General features: G+C 44.3%; 2 long non-coding RNA genes across 2 annotated transcripts; both read left to right on the top strand.

The window, feature by feature from the left end:
• The first annotated feature begins 336 nt into the window (after nt 1-336).
• On the top strand, nt 337-4,122 carry LOC128328514 (uncharacterized). Its single transcript, XR_008309264.1, has 3 exons — nt 337-464; nt 1,905-2,138; nt 3,132-4,122. It is a non-coding gene; the product is annotated as an uncharacterized LOC128328514 (long non-coding RNA).
• Nucleotides 4,123-8,692: 4,570 nt separating this feature from the next.
• On the top strand, nt 8,693-25,287 carry LOC128328516 (uncharacterized). The gene is made up of 3 exons (XR_008309267.1): nt 8,693-8,726; nt 15,038-15,204; nt 25,209-25,287. It is a non-coding gene; the product is annotated as an uncharacterized LOC128328516 (long non-coding RNA).
• The last annotated feature ends 1,543 nt before the right edge of the window (nt 25,288-26,830 follow it).

Raw genomic sequence — 26,830 nt, 5'->3', positions numbered from 1 at the left:
TGGTAGAATACAGGAGGGGTTTACCATTGCTTCTTCCCACGCAATATGAGATGATGCCTTTCAGCATCTATATTGCTGCTGCCCGATATAGGTGGGAAACATACCAGCGAGTATTCAAACTGGCAACCTCTGGTTTGATAATCAAGTCATTTCCCCGATGTGCCATTAGGTGGCTCTCTCCAAGGCGTACCTGGGGCTAAACCTGTGCATGGCAGCTCTCATGAGAGTTCTCAAGCAGAAGCACCATGGTGATTGGGCAGTGGAGATTCCATATGTGGATAGGAAGGAGGAGCCTGTGATTGTTAAGGTCAGTTGGATTGCAACTGTTACTGGTCGGAATATGTTCTTGATTGCAGAGGAGAGGATACACACACACAGATAGTGGGCAGGGGTCTGCAAAGAGAGGGGTCGTGAGGGAGAAAAGAGTCCTCTTAGGAGAAGGAGGCTGCTGTTGTGTGAATTAGGTGAGGGAACAAAATCAACAAGATTTGTTGATTGATTGATTGATTGATTTCTATACCGCCCTTCCCAAAAACGGCTCAGGGCTGTTTGTGTAAATAATAATAAATAAATAAATAAATAAATAAATAAATAAATAAATAAATAAGATGGAACCATGTCCCCAAAGGGCTCACAATCTAAAAAGAAACATAAGATAAACACCAGCAACAGTCACTGGAGGTACTGTGCTGGGGGTGGAAAGAGGAACTCAGGAAGAGAGAGAGAGAGAGAGAGAAAGGGAGGGGAAGAGAAAGAAAGAAGGGAGAGGGACAGGCCCGAGTCTTATCAATGGCCTGGGGGGAATGAGCAGCTATGGTGGCACCTATTGGCAGCAAGGAAGGACCCAGTCAGCCTCTGCTGGTGTTTGGGGCTACCGAGGCCATTGGCGGAGTGAGGCAGGCAAGCAAGGGACAGGCCCGGGCCTGTCAGCAACCTGAGGGGAATGAGCAGTCATGGTGGTGGGGGCAGCGCAGAAGGGCCTGGTCAGCCACCACTGCTGCTGCTCCTGTGGGGAGGAGCAGGAGCAGGAGTGGGGCTTGAGTGAGGGTGGGGAGGTTTCTGGGGATAGGGGGCAGCAGTTTGGCCAATAGGTGCCAGCAGCACTGCAGCCACAACCAAGAAGGGTGAGGGGGATGGAAGCAACCAGATGGAGGCAGAGGAGCAGGAGTCCGGCTCAGGTGAGGGTGGAGAGATCTCTGAGGTGAGCAGAGCTGGGGCAGTGGGTGAGGGGAGCAATCAAGTACTAGCGTTCAGATGCTCTGTGCAAGTTAAGCTAGTTTTTATTATTTTTCTATGTAAATGGCTTTGGAAACTTTTGTTGAAGAGTGATATATAAATATTCAGAGTACTATTCATAATATGTGCTTCTGAGTTTTTCTCCTCCACCAATATAAATTGTATATATTGAGCATTTCCAATGAAATTACATCTGATATTAGTGTGATTTCAGCTTGATTTTAAAAAAAATGCTGAAAAACAATGGCTGGACTGATTTTCTTGAAATTAAATACACAGATTCAATGCCATCCTCCATTATCTGTGTGCCAAATTTCAGAGCTCTCTGCCCAGCCATTACTGTGCTCCTATTTTTTCTCTTTTCCCCATAGACGTTTTGGTTTAAAGAGTTGTCGTTGTGCACCTGTGCAGGTTTAAAAGAAACCCACTTGCTCCTCCCTCTTGTTTTCATCATTTTGCAATAGTGTGGGTGTGCAAGGACACATTGGTTGTTGTTTTTTTAAAGCCAGAGAATGATAACCGTGGCTGTGGCTGGGGGAATTGCTCAAATTGCAGAAAAGGCCTTTGGCCACCATTTTCTGTTTCTGCAATCATTTTATCTTCCAACTTCCCAGTAATTTTAAATGTAATTTTAACAATATTTCTGGATTATATCCAATCCGATACAGGCTTCTGCGTACAGGACAGAACATAAAAGCTGCTATGGATTTTGGATTTGCCTGTGCACTGTGTCTGTCCATTGTTCTAATGTACCACTGGCAGTGTGTGGCAGCACCCAGGATTTTTTTAAAAAAAATATTATATTGACTGGATGGAAGTTGACTGTACAGGAAACAACCCTGCCTGCTTAGGAATTGAGAGGGGTGGCAGATATAGCTGACACTCCCCAAAGCCACTCTCAGGTAGGTAGTCACACTTCCAACTCTTGCTTTATCTGCTTTGTCTGCAGGATCTCTCCATATGGCACAGTAAAAATACCAGAGTATTCCACACGACCATTTTCAATACTCTCCCAAATTGCAACTTTTAAAGCACATTTCTGTTATGTATTAAGGACCAATAGTCATGAATCATTATTTTAAAGCCATTGATTGCATAAACAACACTTTGCTCAGGGGCATAACTACCATTAGGCAAGGGGAGGCAGTCGTCTTGGGGCCCCACTGCCTTGAGGCCCCCCCCAGAGGCACATCACATGACTCCCCGCCCACCCATGTTGCACCCCCAATGAATTATGTTGAGTCTCTTGGAGATCGGCAAGAGCAGAGAGTAAAAAAACTAGATTCAATGTGAACTAGATATTCATCGTATTCATAATGGGGATGCGAGTGTGAGTGCACAATATATTGTGAAGTGTGTTTGTGTGTGTATATCAGCGAGGGGCCCATTTTAAAATCTTGTCTCTGGGCCTCCTCCAACCTTGCTACGCCCCTGACTTTGCTGATACCATATTGAAGTCGCTGTAAACCCCTCCTTTGCATGAACTCCCCCCTAACCCTATGCACAGCATAGGAAACAGGAGTAATGAATGAAGCAGGAGTAAATTGCCATTTGGAAAACCTCAAGCGAACTTGTAGTACAGCACGATGCACAATGGCTGTATATATTGTGATGCTTGTGAAAACAGTCAGCTTGCTTGGTATAGGGAAATGCTGTCCTTCAGTTTCCCAGAGATTCTCAACTAATGATGTGGCTCAAATGTTTTTATGTGTATTTAGTAGGAATTATTGCCAAGCATATTTGTTTAAAGTGTGTGTGTGTGAGAGAGAGAGAGAGAGAGAGAGAGAGAGAGAGACAGACATGAGAGGGAGCAAGAGCCTTTATAATTATCTCAATAGGAATGAGACCAAGAAATAATTGTTCTTGGTCTTGGTGTGTGTTAATTTGGTTTAAAGGAAATGGCGAGAGAGAGAGAGAGAGAGAGAAGAGGAAGAGGAAGAAGAAGGAAGCAGCATTTCTACTAAATTACACCTCTGGAGCCTGTCATTTGGAATCCAGACAACTAGGGACTGAGAGCACCATTTCTGCTTCTGGGTGTCAGTCACCACCTCCAGTTTCTGTCTCTTTTTGCTTCTCCCCACTTCCTGTCTCCTTTGTTCATTTAATTCTTGCTTATAATAAAGAACACAAGGGCATTCAAATGCAAATAACAGCACAGTGGAGGGGGAGGGGGGAGGAGGATCCTTCAAGAGGAATATATGCCACCCCCCTGCTTCTGCTTCCTTTCCAGATTCGTCTCCAAAATCAGCTTCTGCTGAGAACTGGGCAGGGGGGAGAGAATGCATTGCTTTGCAGGATAAAGGACCATAAAACGTGTCATCTGGTTTTTACTTTCTATTTTTTTAGTTGTGGCAGAGGGGGTTGTTGAGAAACGAATTTGTCAGAGAACAAATATTCATTTAACGTGAGTCACTAGAACTGGCACCGGTTTGGAAACCTCTGTAAATTAAAGGCTAGCAAAACTGGGAAAGCGGAGGGAAATCTCCAGTGATGGAAGTCAATAGAACAGCCTTTTCCAGAGGTTAAATATGTGTAGAATTAATGCATTTAGGTGAGGGAATGGCATGGTGGCTGCAAACTCCAACCTGGCCTTTGCACATTCACTTCAACTTCTGAAGTGATGTGCTTGTAGCTCTCTGCCCGATTGGCACACGAGCCAGTTGGGGTGGTCGGTACCATTTGGGAGGACAAATGCCCATTCTTATCTTTGACAAGTTCTACACCCCTTGAAATGGAAACTAGGTGGTAGCATTGCAATACTCTCAGTTCTCTGTGTGTTATCATGCTTTTATCGTCATGAACTGCAGTGTGCAAATGTACAATGTTGCTCTAAAGGCTTTTAAAAATTTGAAAAATACAAAAACGATATCAATGTTGTCAGCAGAATGGAAATGAAAAGTGGCCGGAATGTCCTCCATCAGTAGTCCTGCTATTTTTTTTCATCTCTGTGCAGAATGAGTTTTGTTCTGGGCGGCAGTATCAAGGCAGTGTGTGCACCTGCATTCAGAGTGGGGCCTTCCTGATTCAACCTGAGCAGCATCTAAAATTAACTGACTGGACATCCAAAAACTTGTGAGCGTGCACACATGCACACACCTTAGAAGGAACAGTGTCCTCCATAGATTACTCCATGGGGAGAGTACAACAATTTGACCATAGCTACTCTAACCCTGACCCTAAGCCTATCTGAACACTTTCCTCTGTGCAAAAATGACAGCAATTTTATCCTAACCATTTGTGGGTATGGATAAGAAGGGGTGATAATGCACACAGAGCTGTAAGTGCAACAGTCTTTAGTAGATGTTGCCAAAAATTGCTATGAGCATTCATCCCCAGAGATGGCCAAAATGTGTGGGCCTGGCTCATGGATTAGTCAGGAAATTTGACTCACTGCTGTTCATCCTGCCATACCTGACAGGGTTGTTTTGAAGCTAGAACACATTCTGAGCTTACTGGAAGAGTGATGGAAATATGGAGAAATGAAACGAAAAGTGCAGCAGTGCATCACTTGAAAGATTCAAGGCAGTGTTATTGAAGGATGGGTGTCTTGATGGCCTCAGAATGGACAAAAATGGGTGTCTCGATAGCCTCAAAAGGGAACAGATTTCCTGCAGAAAACCTGAATGGGGAGCCCTCATCAAAAACAGGACTCGAGATCTGCACTGAATCATCTGTTTGTTCAAGAATACACCATGCAAGAAAAGCTTAGGTTATATAGAAAGCTGCCTTATACCAAGTCAGATCATTGGTCCATCTGCTCAATATTATCTACTCTGCCTAGCAGCATCCTTCCATGGTATAGACAGGTATTTCCCAGCTCTACATAGAGATGCCAGAGATTGTACCTGGTATGCTCTGCATGCAAAGCAGCTGTTTTTCCAGTCCTTCTAATCAGCTGCTGTAGAATATCCGTAAACAGAAGGACTGAGTGTTGCCGTTTGTTTGGTTCTAGATCTGGGTAGCTTAAAGCTGGGAACATTTCTGTTCTTCCCATCATTCTCTTGGCAACCACATGGGCATGAATGGGCAACAATAACTAGCTACTCAGGTGGTTGGGGAGACACCTGTCAAACCTCTGAGACAAGTTAGTTGAGAATCTCCTGAAAAGAATATTGGGTTTTTCTATGGCTTGTATATTAGCTGCTTTCACAAGCACCATAATCTACAAGTTATGCACTTCATTTTGTTTTGCAGCTGCATAGCTCTTTTGGATTTGGAAATACAATGGATTTATATATATCAATGAAGTTTAATCAAGTATTTCTCATTGGGAAAATATCTGTTTCAATTATACAGTGCGGAACTGTGGCTGCTATTCTTAACCCACTTAAAATAAAATTCCTATTGAACTCAGTGGGACTTACTTCTGAGTAAACATGCTTAGTGTGTGCACACCTGTGGCAGGTTGGCTGGTCCATGTTGCCTAGCTGGTCCACGGCCACCTGGCAGGGCCTTAGAGGCAGGGAATTGACAACACCCAGTTCCCCCTCCTGTGGCATGGTTCAGTATCTGTGCTGGCCTCTCACCGGAGGACCACAGCATTCGAAATAGCCTTCTCTCTAACACTGCAGACCATGTTTAAAATTCTCTATTAAAGACAAGCTAAGATAACAAACCAGCCAAGTCTAGTCATCTTAGAAAAACCTCTCTTGCTACTCTTTTGCTGCTCGCCTCTTCTCAATCAGTTCTGTCTCCTTCAGACTCATTCAGTAAAAACAGGTGGAAGCCAAAGTACCAGTTGTAACAATGCAATGACTGTTTATTGTTCTTCAATGCTTCTGATTGTTCCTTTCAATTAGAATGTAGCTATTTCCAGATTAATTACATTAATTCAGAGTTAAGTTCCAAGTTAACATGCAGGCTTATAGCTATACCTTTTCTCATTTGTTTGTGGTATTTAAACCACTGTGTGTGTGTGTGGTGTGTGTGTGTGTGTGTGTGTGTGTGTGTGTGTGTTGAAAAGTGATATATAACAAATAATAATAGAATCACAGACTTTTAAAGTTGGAACGGACCTTGGAGGTCTTTTGGTCCAACACAGGAAACTGCGACCACATTCCTGACAGGTGCCAGTCCGGGGTCCACGGAGACATGATGCTGCCTTATACTGGTTCATCTAGCCCAGCGATGTTTGCTCACATTGGCAGTATCCCTCTGCAGTCTCAAGTGAAGATCTTTCCTAGCCCTTCTTTCGAATCCTTTAAACTGAGATGCTAGAGACCTGCACTATTGAGCTCTAGCCAGAGGTGCACTTAGGGAATTTTGGAGCCTGGACCTAAAGGCCTTTGGAAGCCCTCTCCCCTGCAAATTAAGCATCACCATGCTCAGCCGGGCGATCATACCACCCAGAATAAAGAGGATTTGGGGGGCCCCAGGGGCTGTGGAGGCCCTGAACTTTGGCCCTGAAGGCCAGGGGTAAGAGTGCCTCTGGCTGTAGCCCCTCCCCACACATATGCACTCATTATAATATTAACTCATTGGCTACTAAAATAAAATAAAGGTAAAGTGTGCCATTGAGTCGGTGTCGACTCCTGGCGCCCACAGAGCCCTGTGGTTGTCTTTGGTAGAATACAGGATGGGTTTACTATTGCCTTCTCCCGCACAGTATGAGATGCCTTTCAGCAACTCCCTATATTGCTGCTGCCCTCTATTGGTGTTTCTGGAAACCATACCAGCAGGGATTTGAACCGGCAACCTCTGGCTTGCTAGCAAGTCATTTCCCCACTGTGCTATTAAGTGGCTGGCTACTAAAATGGTACCTCCCAAATAGATTTGGCACATTACAGCAGTGTTGGCATATAGCCAAATATTACACCATGTTGTGAAATAGTCACATTCACTATGTGCTACCTGACTGTGTTGGACCATTCTTGGAAGGAGAAAGAAAACTCACAGAAATTATATAGCAGGCAGAAACAATGGCAGTAAACAGCTTTTAAAAAAGGTGAATATTTGCACATGTAAAGGTCTCTCTGCCTCCCCACCCCCAGGGTATTTCTGCCCCTTTCTCCAAAAGCCCTAATTTTGGCCTGAAGGTCTAAACAGGAGCTTCCCCACACATAGCTTCCAGCTCTCAGGGTAAATGTTGAGTGAAGCCACTTTGAATTACATTCGTGGCATGAGGGAAGCAGCCCCTCCCCTCTGCTCTCGGGTTTCCTTTTTGTGCAGGTTCACATTGCATGCTTCTGTGTTTTCTTTCTAGCCAAGGAAGAGAGGGAGGGAGGGAGGGAGAGAGTGTTTGGGAGCTCCATGGGGAGGAATACAATGTTGCCTCCAAAACCTTGTATCCTAGACTTGGAGCATTTGTATACACTTTGTATACACTAACAGATTTCTTCTCTTTTTGCAACACATGCATGGTGTGCTTTACATCAGTTTGTTGGTTTTCCAACAAACAAAGAGATTCCTTTGTGAATCTCTTTTTTAACCAGTGAAAACCTTAAGCAGGCAGCTAATATTGTTCAAAAAAGACAACTTGAGCATACACAGAGGTTTTGTAACTAAAACTTTCAAAGAGTTTGCTTCTTGGAAACTGGTTTTTCCACTCTTCACATCTAGGCAAGGCAGTTCTATTTGCATTCCTAAAGAGTGCTTTCCTCTTATCATGTTAATGATTATGTAAAGACTCTAGTCAGTGCCTCTCCCTGGCATTTGCTGTGGGGTATTTAGAAAAACCTGCTTAAAACCAGGATTTAAAAAACCCGGAAATAGATCGGGGTAAGCTAGAATTTGAAAGATAAAGTCCGACTTGTGTGTTGGGTGCTTCCAAAGATCTTGAATGGGCTTCAGGGTAAGTCTGGCCAGTGTGTGAACATACACACTCTCTTCCAGAGCAGGTTCGTGGTAACAGCACTGTGTGGAAACCCTCCAGGTGAACCATTCAGCACAGCTTCATTGAGGAAAAGAAGCTGTAAGTAAACCAATAAACATTTAACATTTTGAAGAAACATTGCATTGGACCGGATTTGGACAAGAAGGTCCAAATAACTATTTTAATATGCACAGTTCATACATGTGTATCAGGAAAATACATGCAGTTCATAGAACTCTTACAGTTGGATTTTAATGAGGCCTGAATTTTCTAGCAGAATTGCTTCACCATCTAGTTACTTATGTCTCCCTGTCCACAGCCTTTGTACAAAGAATGGGCTCTGCATATTTCTTGGTGTTGAAAAACGGCGAGGTTTTGCTCCACGTATGTAACCTTTTTACTTAGTACTGTGAAGAGGCTGCTTTTGTCAGAACAGAAATACCAAACCTATTAATCTGAGATTCACCTTTGTGAATCTGAGGAGAACATCAAATTCTGTTATGGTTTTCGGAAGTATCTGATTCTATCACACATGTCCCTTTCCTGTATATTTATCATTCATTAACACAGGATTTGCGTGCATCAGAATCTTCATGTACCTGAAGCACAGTAAGGAGATCCTTTTTATCTCAATTGTGCAAAGAGATGGAAGAGACAAAATCACCCAAGAAGCCTTTGGGTGAGTAGCCCAGGATTCGAAAGTCTCCAGCAGAGCCCTATTCAGACCTTATGCTGTACATGTGTACAGATGTCTGTATACATGTGCATGTTTTATGTGCATGACAGTACATGGATTCACCTTTAAAGCGAACCTGGATACAGGCGCCCTCAAATTCAGGGTACAGATAGGAAGTGTGTACTGTACATACATTGAACATGTGTGTAACTTGTGCATAGTTCTGTATGTGCATCCACTGTACACAGATTGTACATGTGTCGAACATAACTATAAGTTATTCCCCTTCGGGGATGGAGCTGCTCTGGGAAGAGCATCTAGGCTCCAAGTTCCCTCCCTGGCATCTCCAAGATAGGGCTGAGAGAGATTCCTGGCTGCAACCTTGGAGAAGCCGCTGCCAGTCTATGAAGACAATACTGAGCTAGATGGACCAATGGTCTGACTCAGTATATGGCAGCTTCCTATGTTCCTATAACTTGTGAACAGAACACAGGAGTAACCCAGAAAACCTCCTTAAACAAACATCACATTATTGACCATGGGGCCTAGGAGGTTTTGACCACAGAACTGGGTTGAAATGACCCTAATAGCTATCCTTTTAAAAAAAATGTGAAAGTTGACACCTCACTAAAGAACAATGGTGTTGTGTAATGGCTAAAAGGTGAGCTAGGAATCAAGAAGTCAAACCTCACCTCTGCCATGAACTCATTAGGTGACTTTAGGAACCCTCACAGCTTCAGCCTCCCACATCTGCAAGATGGGGATAATATTCACCTTATTTATTTACCTTACTGGATAAAATTTACCTTATTAACCTTTCAGGGCTGTTGTAAGTGTTACAACAAGACAATACATGTGAAACCCTTTGAACTCTCAAAAGTGCTATGCAAGAATTTTTAAGGATTATTAAGAGATTAATACAGAGATTATTAAGAAGTACCAAATAGGACAAATCTCTTAGTATCTGCCTTTCCAGTTTCATTACAAAAATATTTGTGTGTGTGTGTGTGTGTGTGTGTGTGTGTGTGTGTGTGTGTAAGCTGATTTTGAGTAAATGTACGCATTCATCAGATACCTTCCTTTTTTGGAATTCTTTTTTTAGTGGGGAAGGGAGGGATTTCTAACCTCTTAAATCCCCACGTTACTTTCCAGTCCTCCTGCAATGTTCCTCCCTGCTTGTGCTGCCACACAAATTCATTTTAGAAAAGAGAAATGAGTCTACAATCCCCACAGAAAGAAGTCCGAATGTACAGCGACACAGAAAATGAACATAGATTAGTACTGTGACACCTGCAGTGAAATAAGGTTGCGTTAAAAAAAAAATCCCACCACAACTATAAATCATAATTACTATTACTTTGTTTGTTTACTGATCTTAAAAAGTTGTATACCACCTTTCTGGAAACTGCACTCAAACCAGTTTTACAGTGTAAAACACTGTAAAAATGCAACGTAAGAATGAAAGTCACAAAATACTGAAAATACAAAAATAGCAGCCAAACCAAATCACAGTAAATAAGCAGCAGGGCCATAAAAACAATATTTCAGAGACTGTACTGCAGGGCTGCAAAACTGGCCTGCCAGCTGTTGTTGGACCAATCAATCATTTTATTTATGGCCATAAGCCAAATAAAATTAAAACTTTAGACTGTTACCATAGATAAATATACAGCATAAAATAACTATAACTCCCATCATCCCCAGCCATAGTGGCCCATAGACAGGGATGATGGGAGCTGTAGTCCATCAACATCTGGAGGGCCAAAGTTGTGCAGCCCTGCTGTACTGCAAGAGGCAGAACATAAACAAAATCAAAAGAAACACAATGTGAAGCACACCAAAACGTAACTCCCAAAGGGGTTGAAAGAAACATGGCAGACTTCAGCCAGCACCTGAAAGATAACAAGGAAGGTATCCACAGAGCCACCATCATGAACTCCTTGGAGGAAGGGTGGCTAGAAATGTGAAGAAAGAACAAATGAATGAAAGCATCAGGTAGTTCTCCCTAAGCCTAACTTTTACTAGGGATATTTTCAAAATGATTTCCACCATCACAAAACTAATGGCCACTTAGATCTACAGAAAAGAGCGACAGCTATGGCCCATGATGTATCTAAGCCCACAGGCAGCTGTTTTCAATAATGCCATGTCATTTCTCTTTGCTGGCACTAGGTCTTAGATTTGAAATCTAATGCAGATTGAGCTGAAGTCAATGGAATAATTCATATTGCTTTGGGGAGTGGTGTACCAGGCTCTTGGGATTGAACATGATGTTAATGGCCAGCAAGCATGCCGAGGGCATTTTTCACACAGCAGGCTTTTATCGTGAATTTACTGTGAGGCTTTACTGCGAGTTCAAAGTTGCCCCAAAAAACTGGTGCAAAAAGTGAATTTTTAAGCTCTGGATATAAATTGGGCTACACACTAACATGCAAAGAAAAACCTGAATTGTGTGTGAAGTGTTCCCCGATAGCTCGCAGGGACTTTGGGGTCAATCTGGCCGATATATGAACGCACACCCTCGATTCCGGAAGAGATGCAAGCTAAAAGCCCTGTGTGAAAAATGCCTAGGTAAAGTCTCATATTCAGCCACAGTAGGGTTGGCTTACCTCAGTTCAGATACATTACATGGCTTGAAAAGGGAATGACCTCGGTCAAAATTGAATGCCTTCCAATGGACTGACAGAATGCCTGACACTGGCCAATGGGGGGATAATGGACGGAAACGATAATTGAAATATTTAATGTTTGGATGGAAAAGAGGAGCAGTGAGACAGGATTTCCTGCTCTATCAAGACAGGCCAGGAACAGCCGAGGTGGAAGGGTGAACAGGAGCAAATTTGAAGTTTCCCCCAGAAGGGGGACAGACATCAGCTACTCAGGGTGGGTTGATGAAGAAGAGCAGCTATGCAAAATGCCTTTGCCTTCCAGTGAAGCTGGGATGGGAGCAGAGGCGTAACTAGGGAAAACGGTGCCCAGGGCAAGCACTGAAATTGTGCCCCCCCCGCCCCCCGAACATCTGACACGCATGTTTCAGAAAACTTATGCTTCAGAGCGAGATAGAGCAACAGTCTGCACTGCACTGACTGGCAGTGACTTTCTAAGGTTTCATTCCCAGCCCTACTTTGAGATGTTGGGGTTCTCTATGCAGCCCTCCCCCAGAGGGGCTGGTCTCAGAAACATGTTTTTTTTTTGTTTTTTGTTTAAAAATAAACTTTAAAAAATACTTCAGAATAAACAAGGATCCCATCAATAATGAGTTTTGCAGACAGCCAACAGGGTTTTGGACTGGCATTTCTTCCAACTTTGCCATGAAAAACAGTTGCAGCAGGAACAAATCACAGTTTTAGATCAGATATCATGAAAACAGTTTTCATGACACCTTTCAGCAAGGTGTAACCCTATCCTTGCCAGCTCGTGCCGCCGCTACCTGCGCCCTGGCCGGCGGCCCGACGGAGTTGTCATGTGCCCCCTGGGATGGCTTGTGGGGAGTGAGCACCAAGGTCGTCATATAGCCCCCCTATCCTTTAGCGATGACGAGCAGTGGCGGCGGATCGCCGAGAACAGAGCGACGCTGAGGCCTGCCGTCTGGCCCGGCGTCGCTTCCCAACTGCGAGGTGCACCTGCGCAGTTCATTCTATTAACTGCGCAGGCGTGCCTGTGCAGTTGGGAAGCGACGCCGGGCCAGATGGCAGGCCTCAGCTTCACTCTGTTCTCGGCGCTCCGCCGCCGCCGCGTGCGTGGTTGCTAAAGGATTGGGGGGCTATATGACGACCTTGGTGCTCACTCCCCACAAGCCATCCCAGGGGGCACACGATGACTCCGTTGGGCCGCCAGCCAGGGCGCAGGTAGCGGCGGCGCGAGCGAGCTGGCAAGGGCATGCGGCACCGCTGCACGGCCCAGGGGGGAAAGGGCAGCCACAGCCAGATGGGAGGGGGTCCCTCCCTAGGGGGAATCCGATTCTGGCCACTGACGTGATGAGGACTGAGCCACCTCTGCTGTCGGCCAGCCCGGTGATGACAACCTGCCCGGCATCATGGGCCATGCACCGCCTCTTCCAACTACCGTAGGACTTGGAGGCCACCCCGCTGCCACCCCCCACTCCCCGGCCCCACCACCACCACCCAGCCACCAGCCAGTTCAAAGCAAGCCCACCGCCGCTCAGCCCGGACATTTAAAATAAAAATAAAACATTAATTATAATAATAAAAAATTCCTTGTCCTTCCGTGTTACTTGTACTTTATTGCAGTCCTTGGAGATGATGATGATGTGTTGTTGCTGCTGGTTTTCTTTCTTGGGCCCGTCTTCAAGTTGCGGGAGCGACTGAGCAAGCAAGCACAGACGCTCTCGCTCTCTCGTCGCCTCAGCCAAATGCACATGCGTGCAAGGCGACGAGAGCAGGTAAACTCGCGCATGCGCGAGTGGGGGTGGGTGGGGAGGAGTACCACGAGGAGGAGGTCCGTGGCTGCAGGCCGTGAGGGCGCCCAGCACGGCAGGAGCCGGAGCCGAGCGCTTGCTAGGGGCGCGCCGCGCACCGCTCCTGTCCTGAAGATTCATTTGGTGTGTGAGTGGGGGCATTGGCATAGGTAGGCTGGAGCCGAGCACTCTCTGGGGGAGGGGCGCCGGCACCGTGCGGTCGCGGCTGCTGCTAACCTGCAGGCTGCAGTGCCTGTGCATGCTGCAAAGTAAAAATAGATTTTGGGGCGGGGTCATGGCAGTTTTTGGCGCCCTCCACCAAGTGGCACTCAGGGCACGTGCCCTGCCTGCCCTGCTGTGATTATGCCCCTGGATGGGAGAGTAGACAGGAATGGTTTCCAGCTCTGCAGAGGTCAGCTGAGTTAGATGGGTTTATGTAGCAGGAGAAGAACAAAAAATATATTTACCTTAGTGTGGAAGATAAGTGGACATGGATATACTGATAAACCACAGCCTTCTTCATATAATGAGACAAGTCTCACGATCAATGAAACTCGCCGGAAAGAGGTTTGCGGGGAGAGTGGGCTTCACCCACTCTCTTCACAGACAAGCAGGCAGGAAGCCCTGGGCGGTTGGATTGGCCGCCCACACAACTGCCAGCTCCGTTATGGAGCCGGCAGGGGCTGCGGGGATCGGGAGCCGTGCAGCCCCCAGAAATTCCAGGATGCCTGGCGTGAGTGCATGGGGCATCCTGGAGAGACCCCTGAGCCCAGGAGACTGCTTGCAGCCTCCTGGCCGGGGGTCTCCTCATGTGTTGCCATGGTGTGGAGCCTCACTGCGTCAACACATGATCAAAACACCCAGGTTAGCGGAGTGCTTGTTTGCTAACCTGGGCTAAGGGGGAAAGGGAATTAGCGGGGTTTGCTGCCCGAAGCCATGTGGCTCCCATTGCAGCACATGACCGCCTTGGCAGTCGTGAGAATTGCCTCATTATGTTGTACACTTCCTATATTATTTTATACACATATATACATGTTATTGTGTGAATAACTGTACCTGCATTTATTGTAAAGTGAACCTGGCTACAGGCCTCTCAAATGCAGGAGTGTCCTGCTGTACATGAGTTCAACATAATGTGTGAATAACTGTCCATACATACAGATCTGTCTGTGCTTCCCCAGTTATTCACACAATAACATGTATATATGTGTTTGAACACTGGCCAGTTTGAATAGTTTGATGGCGGGGGTGGGGTAACTTTAAGGGTGCACTTATCCCTCCCTCTGCTTTCCCTCTGCCGGCGCTGGTTGAAAAACTGGTCTGGTGGGGCAGCAGTGTACCTCCCTGCTGCCCCATCTAGTGAGCACATTTGTGCGTGCACATGTCGGTGCATGTGCCCGACATGTGCACACGTGTCCACTACTTCCACCTTCTTCTGGTCTGAAGAGCAGACAAGGTGGTAGGGAGGTACTCTGCTGCCTCGCTGAACCAGTTTTCCAGCCAGCGCCGGTGGGTGAAAAGCCTTTAGTTACCCAACCCCCACCATCGAACCAGCCCCTTCTGGTTCCATACACATGCCTAGGCTTGGTTTCAACCAGGCCCGATCGGACCCTAAACCTGTTGAGCTGGGCCGGTTCAACGCTGAACCCGGCTCGTACTGAGCCAGCTCGCACACCCTTAATACACCCCACTCTTGGGGCACTGTGCAGCATTCAAGCACTGTATACAGATGAGATGTGCATTGAACATAATGTGTGAATAGGCCTCAAGATTCCAGCATTGGCAGGTATACACAGTGCTGCTGTCCACTTGATATAAAGCCTATGTTTTTTATGTGAGCTGTTGATTAAGGCTGATTTACACTGACTGCATCTTGTATTTGCATCATGTCCTTCAGAAGAGTGCCAGGACTCCGTTCAAGTGAAGAAAACAGCTGCCTGCTGAAAGCGCAGGTGCTCCTATTCAGGAAACGTTGGCACTTGTTTCTGCCTTCACCACAGCCTTGTATGGATGTTGCTAAATAATTGGTTCAATGATCTTCCAGCTTCTTCCCATTAAAATGAGGTCAGTGATGCAGCTCTTTCTCTCATGGGGATTTGACTGTTGGAAGGGTTAAGCAGCAAACATTTGCAAAGCAAAGTGCTGTAACCAGCAGCCTGGATTAAATTATAATGCCAGATGTTGTAGAAAGGACAGATTCAAAGATATAAGGAAGGAGTTTCTGAAAGCCCATCAAATGAGTTCAGACAACATAGCTAACACACTATAAGGTCATTCACAAGACTGAAATCCCTGGTGGTGGAGGGCTGGGTGTGAGGAGGCAGAAGTATACTACCTCCCTACACATTATCCTCTTGCTCCCATTGCTGCGCTGCTGCACATATGATCGCCACTGCGGCGAGTGGTGTTCTGGAAGCCAGATAAATACTACCCAGCCTCCAGAAAGCCCACAATGCATCATGTGAGGAGTGTGGTGCATTGAGAGATTCTCCCTCAAGATGGGTGATCTAGGTGCCAGGCTCTGTGTTTGCTTGGGCCGCAGGCTGCCCGAGCATTCACATGACTGGGAGCCCCAGTAGATGGGTGAATTAATGTCCTATCTGGGTAATCGCCCAGGCGGGGTGGTTCTGGACTACCTGATGGGCCAGAGCCAGGATTGGCATTGGCAACGATCTTAGCACTTCACATGAGCAGCCCTACCTAAGTAGGGCTGCCCAAGCCTGTGTAGGGCGGCTTGTGTGAACAGCCTGATTTTTTCCTTAAAGTTGTCCCAATGGACTGTGGAGGCTAACATTATAGCGGAGATCAACAAATAACTAGGGGTGTGCAATTCGGGTTTTCAGGTGATTCGGCTCGGACCCGAACCGAATCACCCCTGTTCTGTTTTGTGCCCGAATCTGGGTCACCCGAATCACCCTTGATTCAGTTTGGATTCGGATTTAATCTGAATCCAAATCCAAATTGATTCAGGGGGTAAAAAGGGGCCCAGGGGCAGAATTTTGGGGTGGGGTGGTAGTGCCCAATGGGTAGAGTCTACCACCCCAATTTCAGGGGGATTGGGCAAAATCCTGATTTTTGGTGAATTTTTAAAGTTTTAGTGACTTTGGGGCAGTTCGGGGGCATAGCATGGGATCTGGGCAAAAGGAGTGGGGTGGGGTGGTAGTGCCTAATGGGTGGAGGCTACCACCCCAATTTCAGGGGGATTGGGCAAAGGGCTGATTTTTGGTAAATTTCTGAAATTTTCATGTCTTTGGGGCAGATTGGGGCATATTGGGGCAGAAAGTGGGGCGGGGTGGTAGTGCCTAATGGGTGGAGGCTACCACCCCAATTTCAGGGGGTTTGGACAAAGGGGTGATTTTTTGAGAATTTTTGAAGTTTTAGTGACTTTGGGGCAGTTTGGGGGCAGAAAGTGGATCTGCCCCAAAATAGTGGGGTGGGGTGGTAGTGCCTAATGGTTGGAGGCTACCACCCCAATTTCAGGGGGATTGGGCAGAAGGCTGATTTTTTGAAAATTTTTGAAGTTTGGGTGTCTTTGGGGCAGATTGGGGGCAGAAAGTGGATCTGCCCCAAAGGAGTGGGGTGGGCTGGTAGATAGTGTCTAATGGGTGGAGGCTACCACCCATCCCTAATTTAAGAGTGATTGGGCAGGGGGTGAATTTTGGTGAATTTATTTTTATGAGGTTTGTCTTCATAAGGTGAAGTGTGCTAAATTGATTACTTCCTCATATTATTCATAGTAAAGGAAAGTGTGAAAAAGTGAAAGTGGGGTCATGAGAGTTGTTTAATTGAAAAAAATCTCATTTGCTATGATAGAATGAGAATTCACACCTCAGAAGTTTTTTCTGAGGTGTGAATTCTCATTGTATCATAGCAAATGAGATTTTTTTTCAATTAAACAACTCTCATGACCCCACTTTCACTTTTTCACACTTTCCTTTACTATGAATAATATGAGGAAGTAATCAATTTAGCACACTTCACCTTATGAAGACAAACCTCATACAAATACATTCACCAAAATTCACCCCCTGCCCAATCACTCTTAAATTGGGGATGGGTGGTAGCCTCCACCCATTAGACACTATCTACCAGCCCACCCCACTCCTTTGGGGCAGATCCACTTTCTGCCCCCAATCTGCCCCAAAGTCACTAAAACTTCAAAAATTCTCAAAAAATCACCCCTTTGTCCAAACCCCCTGAAATTGGGGTGGTAGCCTCCACCCATTAGGCACTACCACCCCACCCCACTATTCTGCCTCAGGCCCCACTTTCTGCCCCAAAGACATGAAAATTTCAGAAATTTACCAAAAATCAGCCCTTTGCCCAATCCCCCTGAAATTGGGGTGGTAGCCTCCACCCATTAGGCACTACCACCCCACCCCACTCCTTTTGCCCAGATCCCATGCTATGCCCCCGAACTGCCCCAAAGTCACTAAAACTTTAAAAATTCACCAAAAATCAACCATGAACCGAATCACCCGAATTTTTCAGGTCCGAAATTCGGGTGATTCGGCTCGTGCCCGAAAAACATCGGGGGACATCGGGGGTGATTCGGTTCGGCCCCGAATCACCTGAAATCGTTCATTTCGGGCACAGATCGTTCTGTGCCCGAAATTTTTTGCACATCCCTACAAATAACAGACACATTTACTGAAAATGATAGTCATGACCATTATTAAATAGTTTATCCAGGACACTCAAGCTAATGATAACGTGTCCCTAAACATATCTGTTACACAGGTGAGCACATGAGTTGCTGGGTCATGTATATGAACTCCACTTCTGTAGAGGAAAGAGCAACAATGTTTTGCTTTCAGTTGCACCAACTAATCACTCCACTCTCATAAAACAATAGGTATGCACTTGTGGATTTACAGTCTGATCTACCTTCTGCCTAGTCTGCATCTACATAACCCACTAGTCTAGAATTACTACTTGCTGGCAATTTAAGTTTTAAATTAGCTGTACCTTTAAGGTACCTACCCAATCTTTTAACTGCAATCCAAACATTTTTGGTGGGTGTAGTCACTTTCCTGCAGCCGATCTCGGTGGTTGGTCTGACTTGGTATATGGCAGGTGGTTCTCACGATCAGCAAAATCTCGGTGGTTCTCATGATCAGCAAAAATCGGGCTAGCAGAGGCTAGCCTGATTTTTGCTGATCGTGAGAATAGCCCCAAGGTCTTTTATCTTTCATTTCTGATTAAGGAGATAACCTCCATCTTGTTCTCTTTCTATTTGTATTCCAAGGTAATAAGAAATGTTCCCCAGTTGATTTAATTCTTTCTTCATTCAAATGCTTTACAATTTCATCACTATCTTCTCTGTTTTGACAACAAGCAAATCATCAACATATATTAGTATAATTTCAGAAGTTGAGGCTTCCTTCCAAACTGCTTATAAACTCTTGCAACATACTCCTTCAATTTTTCAAGTACTTGGTTCTTTTCACTAAGTAAATAAGTAAGTAAATGTATATCTTGAATAACCATCTATGGAAGTTAACAAATACTTGATTCCCCTGATGAATTGATCTGCATAGGCTCACAAATATCACTGGATATCAGCTCAAGAGGCTGCTGTGTGTTTCTCTTTCTCTGTATTGAGGAAATGTGGGTTTAGTTCCCTTTGCCCTTATGTACACTCGGACTCTACATTACAGTGACTTATATTTAGGCCTCTTTCTCCAGTTGAAGTATTGCATTGGGATCTCTGTGTCCCATTCTTCTGTGCCATGAATTCAAACATTTTTAATGTGAACATCATTTACAGTTTTGGCCTCTCCATTTATACAGTCCACTTCAAATACATCACTCTTTTGCAAAGTCCCTTTCATAAGTATATCACCTTCATTTGTGATTAAACAGTGTTTTCTTTTGAATTTCACCTCATAACCTTTCTCTGTAGCATATTTAACTGACATCAGGCTGGACTCAAGTGCAGGCACAAACAATGCATCCTCAACAGTCAGTTTTACTGTTTCTCCTTTTTGCAGTTTGCAGTGTAACCTTGGAGAACCTCTGCCTTCAGCAGGAGAGTTGGTCTTGTGGTAGCAAGCATGAATTGTCCCCTTTGATAATCAGGGTTCACCCTGGCTACATTTGAATGGGAGACTACATGTGAACACTATAAGAAATCCCCCTTAGGGGATGGGGCTGCTCTGGGAAGAGCATGTCCCAAGTTCCCTCCCTGGCATCTCCAAAGATAGGGCTGAGAGAGACTCCTGCCTGTAAACTTGGAAAAGCTGCTGCCAGTCTGTGTAGACAGTACTGAGGCAGATGGACCAATGGTCTGACTTGGTATATGGCAGCTTCCTATGTTCCTAAACATCTGCTTCCCAACTGCTAGAAAAAAATGGGAGCCTTAAAATTTGTGTCCAACTTATTGGACAGCCAGTGTGGTGTAGTGGTTAGAGTGCTGGACTAGGACCAGGGAGACCCGAGTTCAAACCCCCATTCAGCCATGATACTTGCTGGGTGACTCTGGGCCAGTCACGTATCTCTCAGTCTAACCTACTTCACAGGGTTGTTGTGAGGAGAAACTTAAGTAAGTAGTACACTGCTCTGGGCCCCTTGGAGGAAGAACAGGCTATAAAATGTGAATAATTATTAAATCTTTCTCTTTCTTTAATCAAATTGCTGGTTGCACCTGAATCAATACAAATCCCAGGATTACATTTTCTAAAACTAGTCCTTAAATTCTTTTATGTATTAGCAGCATATTTTAAAAAAATTTATTCATTCATTCATTCATTTGTCACATTTATATACCACCCTATATAAAATAGCAGAGCAGTTTATAATCTAATGAAACCAAAACTTAATAAGCATATAAACAGATTTAAGTTATCATAAATAACACTTTAACCTTTAAAGCTTTAAAACATCAGTAACAAAAGCCTGATAAAAATGGTGTATTTTCAAAGTCATTTAAAAACAACCTGAGATGGGAGATTCTGATTTCATTTTGGAATGTGTTCCAGAGCCTCAGGGCAGTCCTACAGAAGGTGTGGTTTTGGGTCACCACAAAACAAGACGGTGGCAACTGCAACTAGACCTCCCCTGATGATCTTAATAGGTGGTGGGGTTCATGAAGTAGAAGGTGATATTTTATGTTTGTCGGAATTATTCTCTCCTTGCTTCCATGCATTTTTTCTATGTATGCTTAGGTTTTACCTCCTTTTGAATTGCAAATTCTTTGTTCTGAGGACATTGAGCCTTCATATGTTTGGGACCCCCATAGACAAAACACTTTGTTCTTTTGATAAATTTTAAAAACATTTTCTTCACTAGACTTCAGCTGTTGTCCATTGCCTCTGCACAAATTGAAGTCTTCCAAGCGGTTTATTACAAACTCCAAATTCAAATAATCTTTGGCTTCTAATATATTTACTATAGACTCAACATGCTCAGGAAGACTGTTTAACAACAATCCAAGTTGAACTGTATCAGGCAAAATTACTCCATGTGCTTGCAGCTGTTGTGAAGTCTCCAACATCTCATTTACATGCTTAGACTGATCGCCTCCCTCCTGTAGTTTCGTATTACACATCTTTATAACTTGATGCACCTTGGAGACTGCTGACTTTCTTTCATACAACTTCTTTAGAGTCTCCCACATCTCCTTTGCATGTTGTTTATTTCTTAAATGCACCAATATAGGGCCACTCACTGATAAACAAATTATCCCAATGGGTTTATCATCTACACTGTCCCAGACTTGTTTTTCTTCTCCTTCTCTGACATGGTGCTCTTGTGTAAGACCAAGCTGATTCTGTGGCTTTTTAGGAGTATCTCCATTTTGAAAGACCACAGCTCAACATTTGGACCTTGTAACTTCTCAATCCTCTGTACCACATGTCTTGTCTCCACCTTTGAGAAAACCTTTTTTTTCCCCCCTTCATTCAGGCTAATTGTTTTCTTCACCAGTCTCAGAACTCTGGGCCCATAACCCTGTTGAGGGATGTGAGAAGGAATGTTAAAGTCCTCACACAACAGAGTATGCTCTCATGGTAAAGAAGTTCAGCCCAAGAGATTATCTGGATAAATTAGGTTGAGTTCCAGAACAAATACAAATTTATTAAGAGACTAAAACAAACATCACATACTGAGAGACACATAGAACAACATACCCAAACAGGCACTAGCCTTCAACAACAACAACAACACATTTTTAACTGACTCTTAACTGGCCAAGAGAGACCTATTACATTGGAGATTGAGTTCCAGTGTATCAACCTTTTGCACCAACTATCCTAATGACTACGAGAGGCATTGGGGGTATAGGTAGTTAGTAAGGATCCCCTTACCTGTCCATGTTTTACCTCTATGACCCCTACCTTGACTCCTCCGCTATTTCCTGTAGTGAGTCAGTCCTCCTTCCTTTCCTCTTGGAGAGCAGATGAGAGCATCTATCTCCCTCCCCACCTATTTATTATGTAAGCTCATAGTTAGGATAGGTCTTTCCTATCTCAAATGTACTTAACCAATAAACCTTATTTAGTTTAGACTGCACTACAATCTCCATGCCTATTCTTAAATAGCTGCAACAACAAAGCTCTGCACTTGCTTTATAACTGGAGTGGGCAGCTTCCTCTTGGCACTTTGCTAAACAGTTACAAACTTCAACTCTGTTAACATCTCATCATGCCTCTAGTGGCCAGAAGAGGTTACTGTGGTGTTGAGAGCAATGATTTAGAATTCTCACTTCTAACGCAGGCCTGCATTGCTCTTCCCATTTGAGAATGGGAGTTGATCTAAATGGAGAATGACCTACTTGTCATAGGAACCTGCTCCTGTAGCTGGTATGGCCCAATCTGTTGCTTCTCCAGTCTCATTGGCCTTCGTGATGTAGTGTAATGAGAGGAAGCCTCTTCTGAGTGTAGGAGTTTAATTGTTGGAATGTTCATTTTAATCAACATAGCATTAGTTTCCTTGCAGCTGTGGTTTATCTTACAAGATGTTTGGTACTAATTTGGCTTTATGTATGTGTTATTTTTGAAGTTATTCTGCGTGTAATTTCTTTTTTCCTCTCATGTTGTAGAGATAGGTTGTATCTGAACCAATTACTTTTTGACAGAGTAAATAAAAAACTGGGTTGGGGGATGTATCCAAAGGGGGATAGGTTGTTTGGGTGCTATTTTGTTATTGTTGTTTTTTAAGCAACAAGGAACTGTTTCCCATTGACTTTTCCCTACTTTTATATATGTATATCTCTCCTAGCTATCTCTTTTCCAAGATTCCTTCCTATAAAAGAATTTCCATATTCTGGACATGCCATAAGTAAAAATCAAGACACTCTGATATATTCAGTATTTTCTGTCACTTTCTTACTCATCCTTAACTGTCTGTTTTGCCAGCTTTCTTCCTCACTATGACTAAGAACATTTCATACTCAAATTATCCATCACATTTAATGCGGTTAACTTTTCAACACAGATTATACAGCCCATAGAAAAGTACAAAAACCCTTCTGGGATCTCCAAGGATCACAACAGCAGCCATGGATGATATTTTGCCTTCCAGCTCAAGGCATCTCAACCATGTGATTGCTTAAAACTTCTTAAGTCACAAATGACAAGAGTGATCTACAGGTGAGACAAATCCTTATTGTCTCTCCTGGTTTTCAGGCTCTGTGCTTTGGAAGCCTGGCAAATGGGATTGATTTGTTTCTGGTGTGCAGGCAGGATAAGAGAGGGAATTTTAATTATTTAAGACAAGTGCAAATTGACTTTTGGTGCAAGGTCTAAATGGATTCTGAACTGCTTGAGGGTTGATCTTCATGTTCAACAAGATCACATAGGCAAGTCCTGGGGCTGAACCTCTACAGGTGAGAGATATCACAGTTTTGAATGATCCTCAACATACAAAACTTCCTGCCTATAGAAAACTAGTATATTGGGACAGGGATAGGATATAAATGAACATCAACAGGGAATCCAAATATTATATACTGATATTTCAATATAATAGTAATAGAACCATATAATTAAAAGACTGTGCAGTTGCATAACTTATAATAATGCTGAATCAATAAAAATATATCTGTGTATTTCAATAAAATTTATGCAAAAATAATCATTAAAACAGTCTCTCCAACTGAAAAGATTGGGTCCAATAGTTGGTTTCAAAGATATAATATTGCTGGTGAGACGAGAGAAGTATAAGTGAATATTCCCAATATCATATTGTAACCAGAAGATGAAGTCTCATGTCAAGATTTTGCCAACATCTGATGAGTCCTGTATTTTCACCATAGGATTTGGTTTTCTTGGATATAACTGTTCTTCAGTTGGACTTATCTTTGGATACAAATCCCACCTCTGCTGTGAATAAATAATGATTTGCCATATACCTTCCAATATTTCTGCCTACCTACATTTCTCTGTTAGTAGACAACAAACTCCAAAATGGAGATCTCTGTTACACATATGTAAAGCAATCCTGTTCATGTTTCCTTAGAAGTAAGTCCCACAGTGTTCAGTGAGGCTGACTTTATTGAACATGCACGTTTTCCAGGTAAATATTCACAGGATTACAGCCTTCATGGCCAAGTCTACAAGGTCAGTGGGGGACTACAGCCTTTAAAGAAAAAAGAAAAAAAGACAGATTCAACATTACATCTGAAAACTGGGGTGGGTGGGTCTGCTTTTAATGTTTGATCCAGCTCTGTGTTATGACTGGGCCAGGACAAATGAGAAAAAAGTGGACCCCCACAAATAGAATCAAGCAGTCTGTTTGCTGAATTCATTGCAGATGGCTCCTGAGTGCCTTTTTATGTATTAACATCCACTACTACTGAGCAGCAGGTCAGGGACATGGGGAGTATTGAAAGTTCAAAGTTAGGACAACACACCGTAGTCATTTGTCCATTCTCTCTCTGTCTCCTCCCTGTCCTGCTACTGACTTACCTCCATGCCAGTGCTAATCCTATAGGCAGTATGAACAGTTCTGAGATATTCTGAAATCCAATAAAGAGTGGATGGACACTTTCTCAGTATCATATACAATGTTTTTCTTCAAAGTATTGCACTTGCAAGTAAGATCCTAGGTTCCTTCCTTCCTAGATGAAGCTCCTAGATTCTTTTAGTGGTTTCTTCTGTGGATTTGTTTGTAAGGCAATTAAACCAGAGTTGGTGTTTGTCTTAGGTTAGGGTTGTGCTGTCGCGTCGGTGTCGACTCCTGGTGACCACAGAGTCATGTGTTTTTCTTGGTAGGATACATGCGGGGTTTACCATTGCCATCTCCTGCACAGTATGAGACAATGCCTTTTTCAGCACCTTCCTATATCGCTGCTGCCCGATATAGGTGTTCCCCATATTCTGAGAAAAACACCAGTGGGGATTCGAACCAACAGCCTCCTGGTCTCTAGGCAGGTTGCTTCCCCACTGCATACAAATCTTGTTGGGTTGAAGGATGAGGGCTTCTTCTAAAACAAAACTCAAGTGTATGTGAATATGGTGGGTTCTCTATGGCATTTGTCCCATTGGAATCAAGTTCTTGTTTACACAATCAGTTGTCCTGGATGAGGAGAATACTCTGTGAAAGCCAATCTACATATTCAGAACAATCTCATGGCAGATCCCCATTGGTACTGCACCATTTCAAGGAGTGGGGAGCTGCATATTTGAATGCTTCTCATACAAAAAGAAAACACAAAATTTCCTGCTCACAGAAAACTAGTATTTTATGCATTTATTTTTAAATTGTAACAAGATGATAGCCTAGAGTCAGGGGTGTAGCTATAACTGAAGAAGGTGGGACCAGATGAGTCATCTCTGGGGGCGGGGGAATGTCAGGCAGTATCCTTCCCTCCTCGTGACTGATTGACTAGTGCTAGTGTTGATATTGTATAATAGAAATGGTCTTGCAATTGGTATATATGTTTTAAAATGTTGTCTGAGTCAGGGGAATACAATTGTGCACAAGTGTGTGTGTGTGAGTGAGAGAGAGAGAGAGAGAGAGAGAGAGAGAGAGAGAGAGAGAGAGAGAGTCTGAATGTGTGATATTTGCATAGGAGTGAGAGAAAGGACATGCTGGGAATGTTTTAATTTTTCACTGTGTCCTTACAGTTCCTCTGCGGCAAAGACATGACAGCGGGCAAGGGAAGAAGGAGGCAGAGGGACAAGAGAAGGGAGCAATGGGCCATCTTCACTTCTTTTCCCAGGGCCCACTCCAGCCTTGCTATGCCTCCGGTGTTACTGTTCTAAGTGTGAGGCCCCTCCCTCCCTTCTTTCTTTTCTTTTTTTAATGGGAAGAACATGTAAACATGAAATCTTTTATTTTCAATTGTAAAAGTAATTTACAGCAGTGCTGTACCATATGATTATCTTGAATCTGGGCCCATGACATTTTGCTTCCTGAAGCATAGCAGCAAATGGCCCCTCCTCACTTCCTGCCCCTTTCTCTTTTTTCCTATTAAAACTACAAACACACATACCTTCCTTTCTTCAAACCTCTCCCCCTTCCTTCCCTTTCTATTGGAAAGAGGAAAAGCATAATGGTTCTATTTCCCTCGCCTTCCCCTGAAATGTGTTGTAGGGGTGTGCGGAACCAGTTCAAATCAAACCAAAAAAGGGAGGATGGCCCGAGCTGGTTCAAGCTGAACCAGAGCCAATTCAGATCAAACCAGTTCAGCCTGGCTTATCTGGTTCTGGATACTTGTAAAGTGGAATCCGGTAAGGATTGCCCTTTACAAGCATTGAGGAGTCCTCGCAATTGAAATGGGCATGTGGAGGGTGTGTGGGTGTCTTACTGTGGTGGTGCAGCAGTGCTGACAGCAGCAGCTCCTTGGTGGGGGCTGGCTGGCGGTGGCACCTCAAGGCCCTGCCTGTGCTTCCCCCCATCAGAGTAGGGCTGGTTTGGGTCTCCGCACATGTGCAGAGGCCATTTGCGTGGTGCTTGCGTGGAGGCCATTTGTGTCACCATACAAATTTTCAGGGCCTAGGGGAGCTGCCGCCGAGGAGCCACCAATGCTGCGCAGTCATGCGAAACTCCATTTCAGTTGCTAGGGATCCCTGATGCTTACTGGCTTCCCCTTTACAAGCATCCTGAACCGGTTCGAGCGCATGAACTGTACCACCGACCAGTTCTAAAAAAACGGTTTGTGGGCTGGTGGTTCCGTTTGAATTCAGTTTGAATTTGAACTGAAGCACCTGGAGCAGTTCCGTGCACACCCCTAATGTGGGGAGAAGTGCTGTGTAGACTCCTATGGTGCCCCTGAGAAGTAGCCCATAAACTGCTGCCTGAAGCAGCTTGTGTCACCCTGCTTTATGGCAGGGTCAGCCGTAGGTGTCTACATAGCCCAGGATTCTCAACGTTGGGTCCCCAGATGTTATTGGACTTTAACTCCCATAATCCCCAACCAGCTAGGGATTATGGGAGTTGTACAATAACATCTGGGGACTGAACGTTGAGAATCCCTGTACTAGGCTATTACAATGCATTTATGGCGTCTGCCTTTAAAGATGGTTTGGAAGTTTCAGTTGGTATGGTTGCCAGAACACTGATTGGAGCAAGACAGCTGGAACTCATTAGACCTATTCTCTTCCAGCTTCACTGGCTATCAATATATTCCTAGACCCAACTTAAAATGCTGACTTTAGTCTTTTAGGCCCTAAACAGGGCCTAAAAGGCACCTTTTGATGTGGTGATTCTTTTTATTTAGCAGGGGGAGAGTAATTGGCCCTATCCA

The sequence above is a fragment of the Hemicordylus capensis genome, chromosome 5, assembly GCF_027244095.1.
Source record: "Hemicordylus capensis ecotype Gifberg chromosome 5, rHemCap1.1.pri, whole genome shotgun sequence".
NCBI lineage: Eukaryota > Metazoa > Chordata > Lepidosauria > Squamata > Cordylidae > Hemicordylus > Hemicordylus capensis.
The sequence above is the reverse complement of the archived record's forward strand: the minus strand, read 5'-3'. Positions and strand labels throughout refer to the sequence as shown.